The sequence below is a fragment of the Lissotriton vulgaris genome, chromosome 2_1, assembly GCF_964263255.1.
Source record: "Lissotriton vulgaris chromosome 2_1, aLisVul1.2, whole genome shotgun sequence".
NCBI lineage: Eukaryota > Metazoa > Chordata > Amphibia > Caudata > Salamandridae > Lissotriton > Lissotriton vulgaris.
In genome coordinates, this window is record NC_141687.1 from 578,258,225 (window position 1) to 578,270,549 (window position 12,325).

Here is a 12,325-nt window from a genome sequence, read left to right on the forward strand (position 1 = left end):
GGACATATTGAAAGAGATTCTATGATTAGATTTAGGCAAATATGGTACAATCCAAAATTCAGAATAATTGCAGAATCCCTTTGTCAGAGATGTCTTATCTCCCAGTAGATCAATCCAAACAGAAAAACTGTTGTAAGCATGGGAACCATAGGACTGGAGGGTGGTCCATTTACCAGAATACAGCTTGATTTCATTGACATGCCACCTCATAACAAACTCAGATATGTCTTGGTGATAATGCTTGTATTCAAGATGGGTGGAAGTGTTCCCAACACGTCACAATGATTCTTTTACTGTTGCAAACTTACTTTTGAGAGAAATCATACCTAGGTACGGTTTCCCAGTGACGGTTGAAACAGATCGCGGCACACATTTTGAAAAAAGATTGCTAAATTGATTTGTGAAGCACTGGATATAAAACAAAAATTACATTGTGCCTACAGACCAAAAGCATCAGGTGTTGTTGAGCAAGTGAATGGTACAATAAAAACAGAATAGCTAAAATGTGCTTAGCAACAGGAATGAAGTGGACAGATGCACTTCCACTTGTTTTGATGTCTTGAGAAGCATTCGAGATAGAAAAACAGGATTAAGCCCCCATGAGATTCTAATGGGCAGGGTCATGAGACAAGGATTTGTTCCAGTTGATAAATTACTGAGCATAAATGATAGCGTCATTATGGATTACTGCAAAAATCTATCTGATGTGGTGACTTCTGTGTTCCATCATGTAGGGACTGAAGTATTTTCAAAAGAGAAAGAACAAGCTCATGATCTGTTACCAGGAGACTGGGTAAGAACAAAAGTTCATCGAAGAAGAAGAAATTGCCTAGTACCAAGGTGGCAGAAGGCAAGACAGGTGATATTCGTTACAACAAATGTAGTAAAGTGTAGGGGGTTGAAAAGATGGATTCATGCTAGTCATACCATACGTGTGCCAGCACCTGAGAATCCCGACGAAGGTGAGACAACAGCTGATTCAGAAGAAGAACCTGAAAGAAATCCAGATCCTGAAGATCGACAAGAAAGTCGACATCTGGAAAATGCAAATGAAAATGAGGCACTGAATGAAGAAAATGAAGAAATTGTAATACAAGACTGAAGAAGAAAATGTCAAAAATCTGCTAGATCAAATAGCAGAAGAGGAAACTGAACAAGAAGTGATTCAAGATCAAGATCCGGAGAGTATTGAAAAGCAGATTAGAAGCTTTGGAGGAAGTAACGGAAATTCTGAAACTGGTGGATTGGAAGTAATTGAAGAAGAAATTCCAAGTACTAGCTATAAGGATGTTGTTCCTAACAAAGTGAAACTGCTGAGTAAAGAAGTTCCTGAATCTGAAGATTGACACAATAAAACTGATTATTGATGAATCAGCTGATAACACAGAAAGTGAAACAGATGAAAGTGGAGACGAATTGAAAGTAAAAAGATCAAGAAAAAGAGCTTGGAGAGTGGAATATAATTTAGCAGAACCGAAAAGATTATCATCAAGAAAAGGAGATAATTGGCCAAAAGAAACTGGAGGCCTACAATTTAAATTAGTGAATAAAGAAAGAGAGCAGGTGAATGAGATCACAAGTCAAAAAGAAGAAGACTTAAATAAGAAAAAACAAGCAGGAAAGAAAATAGAAGTGATAAACCGCAGAGCAAAGAGTAAGACCAAATCAGAAGTATAAGTCACCTGAGTGGACTTATATAATTATTCCACCAGTAGTAGAAGTAAATAGTAGTCAAGAAATTTTAGATGATGCAAGTGATAATGATTGAATTTATTTATTAAGTGACACTAGGTTGAAGAAATTATGTTAGGAGACACAAGGTTGAAGAAATTATGTTAGGAGACACAAGGTCGAAGAAATTGTGTTCGCTGGAAAACAAATTGATGTATGACATAAGGTCGAAGAAAAACTGCTAGAAAATAAAGTTATCTGTTAAAAAAAAAAAGAGGGGAGTATATTTAGTAATTTTTCAATTTTTATTTTATTTTTAGGGTTTTGTTTGAAGGTAAAGATGCCATATACTAATAATAATTTGAGATGCTCAATTCTCAAAATATGTTGCAAATTGTCTTTAATATGTGTAATTATGTTAATTTTAGTTTGGTTAATTGCGATTCTACTATTAACATGACCAGAGAATCTGGATTTCATTAAATACACGGAGGCTAACATTATGCATACAACTTTTAATGCAGTCCTATAGATAAACCTGTTAGTGGAAACTTTTGTATAAGAAGAGATAATACTTTATATGATAATTACTTTGTAGGTGCAAGTCAATGTGAAGATACTTATCGTATTGTAGGGGGTTAGGGATTTAAAGGAGGCAAGGATCCAATTTTTCCTGGGATCTATTTTGTTTGTGGAAATAAAGCCTATTACAATCTCCCGGACCACTAGTATGGGACGTGTTATGTAGATTTAGTTTTTCCAAAGATTTTTCATGTAGCTAGAAATGCAAAAGAATCAATTGAAATTGGCAATCATTTGAATAGATTTAGAAGTGAAAGCTTTTCAGAAATTTTGGGAGACATATTTGGTGCACTAATACCCATGGTAGGAATAACCCTGAATGCAAGCAAGATCAGAAAAATGTCCACAATTGTTGATAGATTGTCAACAGATACTGCAAGTGGATTTCAATTAGTGAACACAGAACTTGTTGCAATGAGAACTATGGTAATGCAGAATCGTCTTGCACTAGACATTCTGCTGGCAAAAGAGGGTGGAGTCTGTGGAATTTTGCATGTTCAACATTGTTGCACATACATACCCGACAAAAGTCAGAATATAGAAATGTACACAAAAATTTTTACCGAATTTCATGAGGAGGTAGAACCTTTAGAAGATGAGTTTTTCAGAACGCTTAGGTAAAAAAAATTGCAGCAATTAAACACTGGTTTCAAGAGATTGGTAGTTCAATTATAGGTAAAATAGTCTTTCCTTTAACTCCATGGCTGCTAAGGCAATTCCCCTCCTGTGCTGGGAATTGATATTTTACATTGTTTTATGACGAGCTGGGCTCGTCATCAGTGTACGAGGAGGCTACACCATGACGAGCCCAGCTCGTCATGAGTGTGGAAGGGGTTAATAATTATAGCTAAAGTGATACTCTTGTTAAAAATTAGTTGCATGATACACAAGAGAAGAAAACATGCAATAGAAAAGAGAAGAATTTGCAAACTAAGAAAGGAAAAGGAGAAAGAAATAGAATTAGAAGAGTTCCGGAGAACTCAATATGAAAAATGCAGAAAAACAGGTGAATCTAAAGTTTAGAAATACTAATATTAAGAAAGTCCAAAACATGTTCAAGGGTTAAACATTTATAAATTATTTGGTGATTTAGAAATCACCAGATGAGGGAGTTGATGGAGCAAGGTAAAGAACAAGATTTTGTTCAAACTTGTGAAATTGATTTCCAATAACGATAACTCAATTAATAAGCATGTGGTGAAATTATTAATCAACTAAGTTAAAGAATTCATTCATCATTACCTGGGGAAAAATTAATGTGCCTTTTTGTTGCATACGCAAAGAAAAATAATAAACTAATCTGGTCTATTGTCTTAGTCCGTATTAAACGTGGTCTGTTGAATTAATGGCATGTGCTTAATTTATGTGCTTATGCTATGTCTTTTTGTGATAACAGCTCATGGAGTTCCTGCAGTTGAAAAGGAGAAGTACATATAATGCTGCATTTATGTACTTTCGCTAGGTAACATAATTAACGGGATTAATTAGTAACGGGGGAGGTTAACAGAATGAGTTTCAATTTTTTAATTAATTGATGTCTTGTGTTTGTTTAGTAATAGTTTCCAAAGTGAGGCCTAAAAATGGTTCAGAGAAAATATGTCTGACAGAACTGCAGGCGTGAAACCTTGTCCAGAGTGGAGCATTCGCACATGCGCAGCATACTGCATTGACACTGAAGTGAAAAGCAGATTTTTGGTTGTGTTGTGCGTGCTCAAGGACAGGATCTTGAGGAGTCTGCCAAGGTTAGGAAGCGAATGTTCGAAAGCTTGAAGAAAAAGTATCTTTTTTGAGGAAGCCGAAATTAAGAAAAATGTAAGACAATAGGGCTTATATGAAGCCTGGACTTGGTCAAGAGTCGGAGATGACCTAATAACTCTTAAACGTGGACTGACACAGGACAGCCAATGAAAAGCTCGGATTTCTCTAAAAAAATGTAGAAAGTTTAGCTAGAGAGAAAGGTATAAAGTGTGACACTATGAGCAAGGAAAAAACTCTTACTTTCCAATTCCTGAGTGTCGAGACATGCTGATGGACCTTTGGCGCATGTAAGGATAGCACACTTTAAATGATTTTCCTTTTTAGGTGAAGCAAGAAATAGACAGGGAAATAGATTTAGGGAATGGGAACTGTTATTTTGCTAATATTTAATGATTCTGAGCTTACTTTTAAATGGCAGTTTTAATTAATTTCCTTATTAAAATGCTGCTTTCTTAATTGCATATGAAATCAAGATTAACGTTAAATGCATTTTTCTTTATAAAATTAGATATGAAGAAGACAAGCTGGTCTTGTTTATTCATGGTCTAGTTATCATCAGTTGGTTCAATCGCCTTAGTGGTCTGAATAATGAGCATTAAATGTTTAAAACCATGGTTGATAAATGTGATGAACTGCAGTTTTATAAATAGTGCAAATAACAAGTGAATAGTTTTATTAATCATACCACCTGATTCAGTTGCTCAAAAATAGTCTCATTGGTTTATGGGCCTTTATATGCGTTTCATGAATAATGGTGAGTATTGAGGTGTTAGGTAGTTTTGTGAGACAGTTTTTCAATAGGAGTGCTGGATCAGTGGCCATTAAAAAATAAATACATTTAAAAAAAAGGCCTGCAACCGGAACTCGGAGGCGACTGTTCATAGCAAGTAAGCATTATAGAGGAGTAATATGCTGAATGACAAACTGCAGAAACCACATACTGGAGAAATCAAACTCCTAGGGAAGGCAAGATGAATTAAATATGTGAAATGTGAACAGTAACTCGCTGCTGACCTGCTTTACCGTATCGTTTTTTACCGTAATTATTCAGAAATCCTTCAGGACCCCCCCCCCATACAGTTTGGGACATGAACAGAGTAAACCGTTTCAAGGGCACTTTAGGAGGGAGGAGAGAATTTAGGTGTGCACATTGAATGTTCTCAGCCTTTGGCTTACACCAAGAGAGGCGAGAGAATTCAAGAGAAGCCTATATAATGGGTCTGTACAAGTCTGAGACCATGTAGTCGAACCGGATATATCACAAAACAATTCTTATATATTAAGCAGCTGCCATTGTGTGTTAGTGGTGGATAGACTATGGCAACAGTTAATGTCTGGAGCAGCATAAACCCTTGCACCAGCACCGGATATATACACATGAAAGAGGCGTAGCCCCACAGTTGAGATTCTTTCAAATAGAAACAACTAAAACAGGTTTTAGTAGTCGGTGGCGTTTTGTTTTCCTTCTAGTGCTACCCCGTTTTAAAAATGAAATGGGCTTCCAGCTTTGTGTCTTGTGAAAGCTAGCTGCTAAAAGAACACTGTAGCTACATACGCCAATAAAATGCCATTAACTGAAATGGTACTATGGTGTTTTCGCTTCTGGGCAAAGTGGCATGGCTAAGGGTGGTATTGATGAGACGGCTGTCGAGTAGGCTGGGGAGCTAAGAAATACTGATGTTTAAAGCTGATCTTGACTGTCAGTCTCCGACGGGTTGACGTGGGCCTGGGCATTTCATGGAAAAGATCGAAGATGTGTTCTGGCTTAAGGGTAAACATTAAACATGTTTCTCCGGGGTCCAGGAAGGGTCCTCCAGAAATGTTTTTTAATTCCAGGAGGGATTGTACTCCACTGCAGATGTCATGTCCTGGTTATGCCAATAATAGTGTTGAGTCACTGCAGCGGTTTATTCAATGCTGTGATTTTAGCTTTCCCTTTCTTATATTTGATCTTCTTGAATCTTATTTTTAATGTAGCCGTTTAAGGTGTATCCTAAAATGCACCCATTGTTCTCACTATGCCACGGTCGTGTTTGTGCTGTTACTCAATTTGATTGCCCTATGCCTTAAACAAACATCAAATTCCCATTTTCCCTACTATCGCCCAAAATCTGACAACGTATGCACTTTTATCTCTAATAATTTCCTGACTTTTAGTAACCACTCGTCAGCTACTCAACCGCTCGCCTATCAGCGTTCCTTAACAGTCCAATAGATTAAGGTTTAATTATATAAAAAAAGCTATACTATATTTTTGATGAGACTAGAATCATTCACCGCCCTCAGGTTTGACCTGCCAGAATCGGTCAGGGGAAATTGAGGGTGTCCTCTCTGGCTTATAACAATTTAACCCGGATATATTTAAGTAGTATCTTTATGTTCTAGAGGTAGTTGTATCCTTTCCTATGCAGAATTTTTTTTTGTTTCCGGCCACTGTTCGATTACATTAGTGGCTAAAAGGCAGTCATAAACTACAGTCTAGGGTATTGCTTGTCTTTTAGAAATTATAAATTTTTTTAAAAATCCAACCTTCCCAATAAAAATATAATTTCAACTTTTTAAATAATTTAAGAAAATATTTCGCTATTCATATAATTGACCTGTACATGTTTCTGTAGACTTGTCTTTTTTGGAGGTTCCTATGCTTGAGCATGGGTCCCTGGCTTCCAATAGTGACTCACCACGCTCCACTGAAGTCAAAAGGTAAAGGAACACAGATTTAAATCTTTTAAGCCACGCCCTCCCAGATTTACATAGGTCACACATTTTAGAAAAAAACTAGCAGCCCGTCCCGACGTTGTCCGGGTATGAATTGCTGCCTGGCAGTAGATTATGGTTTTGTAGGATTTCGTTTTGATAGCATTTCTTATCTGTGACAGGCCTGTGAAACGCTCCGATTCACAGTGCACTGCTGATGCACTTGAGAGTAGTGTGTGAACTCTAGTTTCCCTACTTTATTTTTCCTTGCAATATTATATAACGCGAACTCGACAACATGGCATGAGCACAATTTACATTACAGAAGAACACATTCATTTGTGGTAGGCACGGGGAGGCAAAGCGATTTGCCTGGAATCACAGGATGTTGAGCTGATGCAGAGATTCGAACGTAGCTCCCCAGCTCTAAAGTTCGCAGTTCTAGAACTTGTGGCGTGAGGTGTGTCTAAAAGTGTATGTCGGTGCTGGCCATCAATGAGAGGCCTGTGCATTTTTCATATCGGTGGTGAAAAAATATGAGTATGTTGCTGGAGATGTGGGCCGCCGTGCCACCAATGTACTTACCGGGGGAGGATAAACACCCATTAATCCGCAACTTTCTTTCCGCATACCATCACTCCGCATACTTTCATTACGAAAGTATCATAACTCCGCAATGCCATTATAACGCATGGCATTACATTCTATATGCTTTTAACACGCATACATTTACAACAAAATTCGTTGTAAATGCATGAATGGGAAAGGCATGTTTTTTGTTAATGTTTGGATAAGGTAAGTATGGGTATATGTTTTGGGGTACTGAGGTATGTTTTGGGGTGTTTGGGTATTTTAAGGGTTCAGATATAGTTGTGGGTTATGGGGTACAGGAGTAGTTCTAGGGTTTAGGGCTAGGTTTGGGTTTCGGGGTATTTTTAGGGTTCAGGGGTAGGTTTGGGGGTACATGGGTATTAAGGGTTCAGGGATAGGTTTTGGGGTATTTTTAGGATTCAGGGCTAGGTTTGGGGTACAGGAGTATTTCAGGGTTCCGGGGTGGTTTTGGGGTACCGGGTTATTTTTATGGTTCAGGGCTAGGTTTGGGTTTTGGGGTACAACGGGTATTTTTAGGGTTCAGGGCTAGGTTTGAGTTTTGGGGTACAGGGGCATTTTAGGGTTATGGGGTAGGTTTGGGTTACAGGAGTATTTTTAGGGTTCAGGGCTAAGTTTGGGTTTTGGGGTACGTTTAGGGTTCAGGGGTAGGTTTGGGTTTTGAGGTGCAGGGGTATTTATAGGGTTTAGGGATAGGTTTGGGTTTTGGGGTACAGGGTATATTCATAGGGTTAAGATGGGTTAGTGTTTAAGGGTGTTGGGGTATTTTAAGGAGTAAGGGTGGGTTATGATTATGGGGTGCAGGGGTATTTAAAGGGAGCAGGGTGGACACCGGAGCTGGAGTGTACAGAACCTGGGAAGAAAAAACAATTAAATATTGGGCACAACGCTCGCTTTTTTTCCGTAATCCCGCGCCCCACACATGCCCACAGCACAATATATGAGACATGGCATGAAGGGCAGAACGTAACACACGCCCCCAGCGTTTGTCTTGCCCCCAGCACATGCCCACAGCACAACGCAGACACGCCCACAAGGGACTACTTTGCTGGCAGGGTTCGTTTACCTATTAAATGTATATGGTGGCGTCTGCTTAGCCTATGTCCTTCTGCTGCAACTGCCCTTTCCAACGCTGTATTGGGTGTTGTGATTGGTGCTGTGGTTTCTGAGATTACCCGCCTCAAAGGTTTGGGCTCTCTCTTTATTATATTAGTATGGATTCTCAGGTATGCTCTAGCCCATTTCTAGATCCACCCCCCCCACAGACACCTTTTTTTAGCTCAATTAAATTCCCATGGTTGCCAATTACTTCTTCTAACAGTCTATAAATCACCTGCGTCAGGCTACTGCTGTGTTCACTCATTTAAGTGCAATGATAAGTTCATTGCTACTTTGACTTTCTACCTCAATTGCATACCCATCTCATCTTGCCGGTCATTTTAGCCATCGACTTTTCTCAGGTTGTTGCTATCGCAACAGAACTAACCTGGTCAAGCATTACTTGGTCTATAAGCTACAACAGTCTGATCTACAGGTGCTTTATGTCCTAAGCAACTCATTATGTGCAATGCACAAGAATCTTCTAGTGGTCGGTACCATGAACTGCATCTTAGTGCGACCAGTCCAGTCAAGTTTTGCCCTGCTGAGTCGGCACATACAGATCCTACTAATCTTTCCTCAGAGTAGCACATATCCCCTCTCTCTTATATCTACACAGCACAGTGAGGCAATCCTTTAAAACTAACCTCTTGAGCACCTGATTGTGCCATTTCAGCCCTGGTTTAAGAGATACTCTTTCTGTCCGTCACTGGTACTTTGGAACAATAGTAGTGTTCTTCTAGGGAGGAAGACCAGGTGTCACAAAGGAACATGGTCTGGTGTGCTGAAATTTCAGTGAACATGGATATGGTTAATGATAAATTATACGTTCAGATTTACTTGGGCACGGTAAGAACAAGATGTCACGGTAGTAGCTTTAAAATAAAAAAAACTGCCACATTGTAGATCATCAAGCTTCATAAAAGGCAGTAGTACGTCTACAGCCCCTTTCCACCATCTACACTGATACAGACCTTTGGCAAAGAGTTTTAATCCCATGGAGAACCTTCCTTGTGCACAAGGGGTCAATTTTCTGATCTCCAACTCCATTATTTGTTTAAACAATTTAACAAATACAACTGGGTGAATGGGAAAAAGAAAAAAAAAAAAACAGTAAATGGTTCAATATGATACTAAAACGGTTAAGTCCTGGGCTGGCACGTTCTTCATACCCCCCTAAGGCTCATTTTAGGAGTAATGGATGGCCTCGATGGATGTCAGTCCGACAAGGTGTTCCTGGGGACAGTCAATGCAGTGGCCAAGCGAGACATTGCAGCGACATGGGCTCAATCTAAATCTCCAAACGTAGCTAGGTGCTGCCGGGGAGTGGACTGGTGTGCCGCACAGGAAAACCCCTGTTCGAGGCCCAGGGCGGTCCCACTAAATACAATAGGGTTTGGGGCGAGTGGACGAACCAGCTAGAATGATTGAAAGTGTGAGCACAAGCATTTAGTTTGCCAAGTGACACTACTGGGACAGGAATGTTCGCTGCATGCTATGCGCATGCACCCCTTCTCTGAGTGGCCCAATTGCTTTTCAAAGTGGTTTTCTGACTTTTTACAATCTCAGGTAACAAGCTAATCTAGCGTGCTACTGAGGTCTAGGTCTGTCTGTGGTAATGCCATGGTCCACACTTTGTTTTGCAACCTAGAAAAGCACACCAAGCGTCCCTCTTCTTCTTAAAATGGGACTGCTGTCCACGTCCTGGGCTGCTGACCTGAAATGGTGGTGGTCAGCATGCTGATTTTCACAAAGTATTGGCTGAGAACAGAACTTTTCTGGCAAAAAAGCTTGGCTTTCTGGCACCAATTTGGTACAGTTCCCACTTTAATGTAGCACCCAGACCCCTGCACTAGCATTCCATGTGTGCACACACTGCATGTGTGACCATATGTGACGTCATCAAGACTGTGTGCAATACAAGTGGGACCAATTTTGGTTGGCCTCTGGCCTCTAGCTTTGAGCCAGACAGTGGAAGTATATTGCTTGCATTTCTGTGGCTGAATGGTGGAGACCTAGACAGTGATGGGGTGGGAGGACGTACTCTGAACTACCCATAGAAATTCTGACAATGTTTTTTGCTATTTGGGAGATTGTAAGGGAAGAGGACATGGGTCAGCTGATTTTTGTAATGTTATTATTAGCATTTCAGTGATATGCAATTCCATTCCAAGCACAGGTATTAACACGTTAGGTTTCAGTCCAATGGGTACATAACCTTTCTGTACAGATATAGCTTTACCGAGCAACAGGAGTCAGCAGATTCTATTGTTTAAGGTTGTGAGGCATCTTGGCAGAGTTTGCCCTTTAGTCTGCACCGGACTGCTTCTTCAGGAAGTCTGATGACAGCCAGGTGCACGGTCTTCTCATATTATTATGACAGTCTTTTGGATGCTCCTATTTGGCACCATTATTACTACATTATGCAAGAGCCTTACGCATTCCGCATCTGAACTACAGACAGAAAATTACATTTGAAAGGGGAACAACCCCAAACCAGCTTTAGGACCTGAGCCAGTAGACTTCAGAGCAACATATCTTACCTGCACAAATCTACAAGTGGGTCCCAAACTACCCCTCTTTGTTCCAGGTCCAAATTCTACTTCAAGTAAGAAAGTGCTCTGCAGACTCTTCGAGGGCTGCTATGTGACCAGGGCTGCTGTCTACATGACAGTCAATCTGTCTCCCAGTGGCATGAGTATTCTAAGCACCCAGAAGTCTACTTGCCTGCTGAGAGGCAAGGAGAGTGCCTGATCCTGGAGGAGGAGAGACTGTTCAGGAGAAGTTCTGCATGTAGAGCACCTAGCTTTCTACCGATTGAAAAAAAGCTGGTACAAATCCAAATCGTGAGGGATCACCCCCAGTGCAGATCCCACAGTGAAGAAGCTATCCGCAGGAATAACAACGTGCTAAAGACCAACACCTAGGCCAGAACGGATACTAGAGTAGCACCCATCGGTACCAAAACCAGAAGCCACAAAAGCGAGCACCTACTGAGCAGGTGTGCCGCATTGCCAAAACCCCAGGTGCCAAATAAAGGGCACCGAATGTGTGAGATCACCAAACATGCCACCCAGCACTATACAACTCACATCTTCTTTGAGTGCTTAACACAGGGCTTGAACTCGTTAAAACTGAAGACTGGGTCTTAAGCATGAAAAGGTGAACCTGCTGTTAGAACACTTACTATTGCCATTGCAAAAACTCAGCTTAAAGAGATATCAAACTGAAACTATTCCAAACACTAATCACTTATGTTCTGCACACATGACTTTGCATAAGTTACCAGACGCTGGGCACTTCCTAGAATGTGGAGAAGGCCCTGCCTTGAGCACCAGCCTGCACTAGAACCCATAGGCAAGAACACAACCCTGTAACCACACTGAATTGTATAGTATTTAGCTTTACTACGGTCTGGACACTTAGTGGGTCTGCTGGGTTCTAAGGACTTTGACTGGTTGCCTTCACTATCTTTAGTCAAGTGCGGAAAGGGTGTATTTTAGAACTAACAATATCCGATAAGGCTGTTGCATAAATGAGATTCTATGTGTCAGAATGCAGCGTCCGGAACTATCCACCTAGAAAAGGCCCAAACATTTTTCACCATGGTGTGACTAAATAGGCTCTTAATGCCATTAATCCAGAGGGACATACTTAACAAAGTATGCTTTTTAGAATACATTAGAACACCAAAAGGAGGTCCCAGGGGAATTTTAACGACCCTAACTACTAAGCCCCCTAACCGATAATGAAACCAACAAAGAATAGCAGTGAGTCAAAAGGCCAACTGAATTATGTATCCAACAGAAAAAAACAACCAGAGTGTTGATAAACAAGGAAACCAATCAGTGTGAGCGAGTTCCCATCCATCCGCCATCGAGACCGCCCTTCATCATCTGGGATCGTTTGG